Source organism: Nerophis ophidion, linkage group LG17 (assembly GCF_033978795.1).
Source record: "Nerophis ophidion isolate RoL-2023_Sa linkage group LG17, RoL_Noph_v1.0, whole genome shotgun sequence".
Taxonomy (NCBI): Eukaryota; Metazoa; Chordata; class Actinopteri; order Syngnathiformes; family Syngnathidae; genus Nerophis; species Nerophis ophidion.
Genome location: NC_084627.1, coordinates 18,999,371 through 19,008,523, shown reverse-complemented (window position 1 = coordinate 19,008,523; position 9,153 = coordinate 18,999,371).

Sequence of the window (9,153 nt, the reverse complement as noted above, 5' to 3'; positions counted from 1 at the left end):
ATAAACACTAATAATAATGCGATGAGTTGGTGACTTGTCCAGGGTGTACGCCGCCTTCCACCCGAATGCAGCTGAGATAGGCTCCAGCGACCCCAAAAGGGACAAATGGTAGAAAATAGATTGATGGATAATAATAATAATGATAATAGTAATAATAATAGTGTTATAATAAATTTTTTATCTCCATATATATGTATACATTCATAATAATTTAGTTATAATTATTATTTATTAATAATACAAACAATAGGAATATAATATGAACATATTATCAATGTATAACCTTGGTCTTGAAGGCTACATAAATACCTAGCAAGCATGATTTAATGAGTTCTATTTCATATGAAAATAATAAAGATATAGCATTGTTTGTATATGCATATGTATTTATAATAGTGCTATAACTAGATGTATTTTTTTTTTCACAAAAATAATTCAACAAAGGTATTATTGATATCAATAGGTTCTTCTTTGAATACATGATATAGAGATACATTGATAAAAATACATGGATGGATGGTATTTATTACATGTATTACATGACATAGTATTACCCCTAATTACTAAATATCTACAGTGTTAAAATCAAAGATACAGTAAATACATATTAAGCGATTATCATTATTTGACTCAACGCGTTTTATTACATATAATCAGTATCTTATAGAACATAAAATTATACATTTTATACAGTTGTATTAAGTAAATCATATATATTATTATGTAAATAATACACATTTTATGTAGGCGTTTGTACTTATATGTCTATACATTTTGTGTTGTGTTATAAATATTATTTACTATTAATACAAACAATATGAATACATCAATGTGAACTAATAATTAGTATGGAAGCATTATAGGGAAATACAAAGAAAGCTTGATTTAATCAATATTGAGTGTTATTACATATGATGAAAATATAGATACGTCATTATATAGGCTTGGATATGTATTTAAACATACAAAAAACACTTTTAGAAGCAGCAGTAGTAAAATTTATTTTGCAAATATACATTAATACAGTTAATATATGTTGTTATATTATACTTAATCTAGTACAGTATGTGTATGATTGTGTATATGCTGTGTATACAGTATGATCAGACAATTTTGTTAGATTACAGGAATAAAATACAAATGAATTGTACTGTAGAATATGTTTATTTTTAACAGTGATAATGTTTACACATATTTTCTTTTAAAAATGAAATAGGTTTAGTCTTATTGGTGTTGTTTTTAAATACAGTGGGTGGAGAGTGAAGCCTTTACTGTACTCTGTGTAAATGTCATGCTTGTAGTACTGCTCAAAGCCACTAGAGGGGATATTTGCATGATACTGTACCTGGAGGTTGCCATAATATGTTGTGATGTGTTAAATAGCATCAACATGCATTTTTTATACTTTTAATGCTATTATTATTTGTGATGAGTTTGTTCAAAATGGAGATATTTTCATTTGAGTATTTGTTTTTCTTTAGAATATCACAAATTAAAGCAAATGATCTCGGCGTGACCTTTTGTCAGGGCGGATCGTTTACACGTTTTATTCAAAGCCAATATTTGATCGAATAATAGTGTCACAGTAGATGCAATGCTGCTGCTCATGCTCCGGGCTGCTGCCTTGCATCCAACAGCTAACAAAGAGCATCCCTAACAAAAGGTGCTCACGTGTACTGCATGCAGTGGCAGGGTGGCCTGGTGGAGGGGGGCTGCTGCTGTGGGTGGGATCCCCTCATGATGGAACATTTGTGACTTTTTTTTTAAAAAATTGAGGATTATAACAGTAAATGTGATCACAGACAAAACTTTCAATATGGAGACGATGTATTAGGATTCCATGTGCAATATCGGACAAGAATCAATCACATTATTATTTCCTCTTGAGAGTCGAGGAAGGAAAGGATCTTTCAATTCCATTTTGGGGGATTTTTTTGAGGCCAAAACATTAACTCACTCCATGTGTGTTTGATTTATTGCCTCTTTGGAGTTAAAACAGCGACTCATTATTTAAAATGCTATCCAAAAAATGTTTTATTTTGGATTTAATATCAATCATATTACCGGTATCTTTTCTATTATTTGTAATGCAGAGAAGCATCTAGAACCTACTGCATCATGTGTAGGTTTTGCCCTTGCAACTTGGTTACTGCAGTCTACCATCTCTGGCATGTCCCTGGCCTCATACTTTCTCTAACAGTTGTTCAATTGTCTTTTTTTTTGTGCTCTTCATCCCCTATCTCAGGGGTCGGCAACCCACGAGTCTCAAGCCGCATGCGGCTCTTTAGCGCCGCCCTAGTGGCTCCCTGGAGCTTTTTAAAAAATGTATGAAAATGGAAAAGATGGTGAAAAAAAATATATTTTTTTGTTTTAATATTGTTTCTGTAAGAGAGCAAACATGACACAAACTGTTGTGTACAGGAGGAGTAGACGGCACAGACCACAAGGGGGCATAGTTAAGCTCTAAATGTGTTTATTTACATTATATATATATATATATATATATATATATATATATATATATATATAGTGAGAGTAAAAAGTATTTGATCCCTTGCTGATTTTGTTGGTTTGCCCACTAATAAAGACATGATCATTCTATACTTTTAATGGTAGATGTATTTAAACATGGTGAGATAGAATATCAAAAACTAAATCCAGAAAATAGCTTGAAGGAATATATTTTAATTGATTTGTATTTCATTGAGGAGAAAAAGTATTTTATCCCCTAGTGTGCATTAGGATTTCCGGCTTTCACAGAGCAGTTAGACACTCCCAATCAACTTGGGAATTGAAGACTGAATTGAAGACACCTGTTCTAACTAATCACCTGTATAAAAGACACCTGATCAGAGACTCAGACAGATTCCAAGCTCTCCATCATGGGTAAGACAAAATAACTCTCTCAGGACCTCTGAGACAGGATTGTTGACCTGCACAAATCTGGAATGGGCTACAAAAAAATTGGCAAGATGCTGGGAATCAAAGTAACAACCATTGGTGCAACTGTTAGAACATTTAAAAAGTATAACATGACCATCAACAGACCTCGATCTGGTGCTCCACAGAAGATTTCACCTCGTGGGGTTGCAATGATCATGAGAACTGTGAGAAATCGTCCTGCAACCACTCAGTAGGAGTTAGTGAATGACCTCAAGGCAGCTGGGACCACAGTCACCAGGAAAACAGTTGGCAACACTTTGCGACGGAATGGGTTAAAATCCTGCAGTGCCCGAAAGGTACCCCTGCTTAAGAAGGCACATGTGGAGGCCCGCCTAAAGTATGCCAATGATCACCCCAAAGATGCACAAAGTGATTGGGAGAAGGTCTTATGGTCAGACGAGACCAGAATTGAACTATTTGGCTTAAACTCTACATGTCGTGTGTGGAGAAAGAAAAATGCTGCCTATGACCCAAAGAACACTGTGCCCAACATCAAGCATGGAGGTGGAAGCATTATGTTTTGGGGGTGTTTCTCTGCCAGGGGCACAGGGCTACTACACCGCATCGGTGGGAAGATGGATGGAGCCATGTACCGTGCAGTCTTGAGGGACAACCTCCTCCCCTCTGCCAGGAAGCTGAAAATGGGCCGAGGTTGGGTCTTCCAACATGACAACGATCCAAAGCATACAGCAAAGGCAACAAAGGAGTGGCTCAAGAAGAACCATATTAAGGTCAAAGAGTGGCCCAGCCAGTCTCCGGACCTCAATCGTATTGAAAATCTATGGAGGGAGCTGAAGGTCCGAGTTGCCAAGCGACAGCCCACCAACCTGAATGATCTCGAGAGGATCTGCAAAGAAGAGTGGGCCAAAATTCCCCCTGATATGTGTGCTAACCTTGTGGTTAACTACCACAAATGTCTGACCGCTGTGCTTGCAAACAAAAGCTTTGCCACCAAGTATTAACTGCTTTTGTCTAGAGGGATCAAATACTTATTTCCCTCAATGAAATACAAATGAATTAAAATATATTCTTGAAAGTTGTTTTCTGGATTTTCGTTTTGATATTCTGTCTCTCCATGTTAGAATACATCTACCATTAAAATTATAGAATGATCTTGTCTTTATTAGTGGGCAAACCAACAAAATCAGCAAGGGATCAAATACTTTTTACTCCCACTAGTATATATATATATATATATATATATATATATATATATATATATATATATATATATATATATATAAAACAAATAATATAATAAACCAAGGGAACTGGAGTGTGACGAATCAATAGTGTGCGTGCGTGTGTGTGTGTGTGTGTGTGTGTGTGGAGATTATCTGTTGTGTGTTGCCAGGAGCTGCGATGAGGTGGCGACTTGTCAAGGGTGTACCCCGCCTTCCGCCCGATTGTAGCTGAGCTAGGCACCAGCACCCTCCGTGACCCCAAAGGGAAAAAGCAGTAGAAAATGGATGGATGGATGGATGTTACCAGGAGTTTTGAGCGGGAGGAGGAAGTCATGGAGGAGAAAGGCAGGCTCTAATGCCCGTGAGGCAAGCAGGAAGTCGGGGGCTTTGGCGGGGCGTAGGAAGTCCGTGTCCAAGCGGGAGGTCGGGATCCTAGAGGCAGCCCGGGAAGCAGAGGAACAAGGAATGACGAGACACACCGCATGTCAACGCGGGAACGGAGGTGGTACATGAACGGATGGTTACGTTCCATCGCCGGATAGCAGGTTGAGCAGACTTATGAAGGCAGGACCGCTCATCAACCACAGGTGCGCTGATTGCAGGTGAGACGGCTTATACGGCGTCGAATGGGTTGTACAAATTGTGAGTTTGAATATTTTATTTCTTTATTTTTTCACTTTCAATATGTTTTTTGCAATTTTAATTTTGACAGTACCACATTAAATATGTTTTAATTGATGATGCGGGTTTATTGATTTAACCCGTTTTGTACACTGTTGATGTGGTTTATCCATCCATCCATCCATCAATTTACTACCGCTTGTCCCTTTACTTCCCAGTAAATGGGTTTCTGTTTCGTATTTCTCCAGCAATGGTCATGTGGTGACATAAATGATGGCATTTTGAGAGGTATGAACTCGGACAACACTGCCTGGTTTATACAGTACTGTATAACCTGCTCACAGCCAGATTAGACTTTCATGTGCAAATTATGTAATTATTGGTTTGCAGTCTTTTTAAATTTAGTCATGCCAACATATCAAAAACGATACAAATTTATTAGTAGAACACAGGTGAGGATTTTCGGTAGCAGCCGTACGTAACACAGAGTCATCCAAGTCTTCCACCATCTCCGGTGCCAGTGAACTGCCTCTGGCTGTGCTGGGGTCACACAAACACATTGTGACAAAAATGGGTGGCAAAATGATAGCCTACATTCATTAACAAACGTCCTTACAAATTTTAATATAAATATAAAGTATGAAATGCCTTGGTGAAAAAGTGATTTCTGTGGCCTTGCCTTGATCTTTTTATTTTGTTAAAATCAAACATTGGCAAAGCCCGAACCAGGACCTGTAAAAAGGTGCCTACGTGAAGCAGGAAGTTGGTGTGAGGTGCCGCACACTTCCACACTCAGTTCACTCTTGATACATCTCATTTTGGCCATAAAAAAGGTTTTTGTGCACACACAAGCTTAATACATTAGCCCCAAAGTCCTTTGCCACAGCCATTTCTTGATTCTGCTTGCTATGTGTTCACAGCATGTTAAAGTTAAAGTTAAAGTATCAATGATGGTCACAGACAGTCACACCGCGGTGAGGGAAGTCTTGTCTTGGTTTTTCTGTCTTGTGATTTCCGTGTTTTATTTTGAAAAGCTACCCTCTTGTTTCAGACCACGGGCCCTTCCTCTGGTGTCACCAGTCTGACGTCATCCCTGATTCCTGATTGTTTCCACCTGTTCCCCATCACTCCCACATCCTATTTAAGCTCACTTCTCCGTTTGTCCTTTGCCAGATCGTCTCGTCTATCGTGCCTTTCTAGCGTCCATGTCCATGTCCTTGATTAGCTCCTTGTCTTGCTCCTGTTTTCCTTGTTACCCTAGTTTTTGCTGTAATTTTGAGTTGACTTTTTCCTCCTTCGAGCGTCTTTGGTTATCCTTCGTCTTCCTAATTGGTGAGTTTTTGTTTTTCCAAATTTCGAATTTATTGCCTCATCGATTGATTTTTTGTTATTTATAGTTAGTGTTTATATAAAGGTAGTTTTGGTGTTTTTTCCTCCTGTTGGAGCGCTTTCCGTTTATTCTTATTATTGTTCTTTTTTTTTGTTAGAATTTCCTTAGATTAGTATTCCTCCTTATTTTTGTGGAGTGATTTTAAGTTAATTGTTTATCCTGGGAATTATTTTTCCGCGTGTTGATTATTCTTGTGAAAAACTTTTTGCATTGGAGGTAAAAAGTTGTTTCAAAATAAAAGCTTTATTTTTTTGAACTTCTTCTCTGCATGTGGGTCCTCTCCTTACTCCGAGTCGTAACACAGACACACTTGGTGTGGTGAAATTAACCTCCGCAATTGACCCATCCCCTTGTTCACCCCCTGGGAGGTGAGGGGAGCAGTGAGCTGCAGCGGTGGCCACGATCGGGAATAATTTTTGGTGATTTAATCCAAAATTCCAACCCGTGGTGCTGAGTGCCAAGCAGGGAGGTAATGGGTCCCGTTTTTATAGTCTTTGGTATGACTCAGCTGGGGTTTAAACTCACAACGTACCGATCTCAGGGCGGACACACTAACCACAAGGCCACTGAGCAGGTTCACAGAGGTCCACACTACCCATATTGTCATTGTGCTCCCTTATGACTGTGGGTTTTCTCATCTGGACCAGGATTTTGTCTTTCTTCCACCATCATACATCTTTAGGGTTTCCTAAGTGCAGTAGAAGCCATCATCACAGACTTGTCAGACAATTTTGTGATCGCCAACTCAGGGCTTATAGCCTGACCACCATCACTGATGCGCCCCGCCCTTCTCTTTTTAACGGTTTGTCATCAGGATACGTTTTTTTTTGTTCTACTTCTACTTGCTGGAAGGCCCCTGGACAGCAATAAATGAGGTTAAGTAGCGGTCAAAAAACCACCTCCTGTTGGAACAGTTTGTTTCAACCACACGTAGGACTGCAGATGCCCCAATCTCTAGCCTTTGATTAGCAAAAATATCCTTCCCTTGATACACTTCAAAGTCTTATCAGATCATCTGGAGAGATTCTTCAGTGAGTTCCTCAACTTGAAGAACCTGTTTCTCGACATTTTCTTGTTGACTTTAGAAATTCTTGAATACCAGAGCAGGCCAGGCGACAATTCTTTTTCTCGTCTGTCGCTCTCTTTGAATGTATGAATCCTGGTAAGTCTTCAAAGACTTGTGTTGTCCATCTACTGAGACATGTACTTCATATTACTACAGTTTGTACCTTCTCTAGACTAGCCGTCCCCAACCTATTTGAGTCCTGCAAGACCTCTGGATGGGCGGTGGGAGGTGGGTGACACAATAATACAATATAAATAAACGTAGAAAATCTATAGTAACAACAGTATTGTCACACCAAAACAAACTCAACCTTAACGCAGAATCAGTGGGACCTTTGTCCTTGTTTACCTGAAACTCATTTTGCGAGCTTACCTTATGGAGGAGTGCGATAGTGTGACGTACCGCGGAGAAACATATCCCATATATTTGTTCCTTCATTTATTCATTTAGTAGAAGCATTTAAGTCTCACCTTAAAACTCATTTGTATACTCTAGACTTTAAATAGACCTCCTTTTTAGACCAGTTGATCTGCCGCTTCTTTTCTTTTTCTTTTTCTCCTCTGTCCACCCCTCCCTTGTGGAGGGGGTCCAGTCCGATGACCATGGAGGAAGTAATGGCTGTCCAGAGTCGGGACCCAGGATGGACTGCTCGTCGGAACCCAGGATGGACCGCTCGCCTGTGTATCGGTTGGGGACATCTCTACAATGCTGATCCGACTCCGCAATAATATACATAATATACTGTTCTTAACTTTTGTGGACAGAATTTCAAGGCGCGGTCAAGGCGTTGAGGGGATCCGGTTTGGTGGCTGCAAGATTAGGTTACTGCTTTTTGCTGATGATATGGTCTTGATGGCTTCATCTGGCCAGGATCTTCAGTTCTCACTGGATCGGTACACAGCCGATTGTGAAGCGACTGGGATGAAAATCAGCACCTCCAAGTCCGAGTCCATGGTTCTTTACTGGAAAAGGGTGGAGTGCCATTTCGGGGTTGGGGAGGAGACCCTTCCCCAAGTGGAGGAGTTCAAGTACCTCGGAGTGTTGTTCATGAGTGACGGAAGAGTGGATCGTGAGATCGACAGGCGGATCGGTGCCGCGTCTTCAGTAATGCAGACGCTGTATTGATCCGTTGTGGTGAAGAAGGAGCTCAGCCGGAAGGCAAAGCTCTCAATTTACCGTTCGATCTACGTTCCCATCCTCACCTATGGTCCTGACCTTTGGGTTATGACTGAAAGGACAAGATCACGGGTACAAGTGGCCGAAATTCGTTTCCTCCCGTAGAGATAGGGTGAGAAGCTCTGCCATCTGGGGGGAGTTTAAAGTAAAGCCGCTGCTCCTCCACATGGAGAGGAGCCAGATGAGGTGGTTCGGGCATCTGGTCAGGATGCCACCCGAAGGGAGGTGTTTAGGGCACGTCAGACGGGTAGGAGGCCACGGGGAAGACCCAGGACACGTTGGGAAGACTATGTCTCCTGGCTGGCCTGGGAACGTCTCGGGATCCACCGGGAAGAGCTGGACAAAGTGGCAGGGGAGAGGAAGGTCTGGGCTTAGGCTGGTGTCCCCGCGCCTCAAGCTTGGATAAGCGGAAGAAGATGGATGGAAGTAGTGGCTTTAAAGTTAGATTGGACTGGATAGTGGCCGAGAGTAGTAGTCGGCTGAGGGTGGAGTTGGCTCTCTTGGTTGCTTTGTTAGGTCTGCTCCTGTCTCTGGCCATGCTCCCCCCACCTCAGCGGACGATGGGGTGGAACACCTCAGAGGCCACCACAGTGTATGTTTTTTTTTTTACATTTGTAGCTGTATGTAGAAGTGGCTGGTTGAATCAGCTCTGCTCTTTTAATGTCTTTAATGTCCTTTGTGTTCTTTGCTGTTTGATGTTTGCCTCTTGCACACGTGAATGTTGTCTGCCTTTCCGTGTCAGCCCTACGATGAGGTGGCAACTTGTCCAGAGT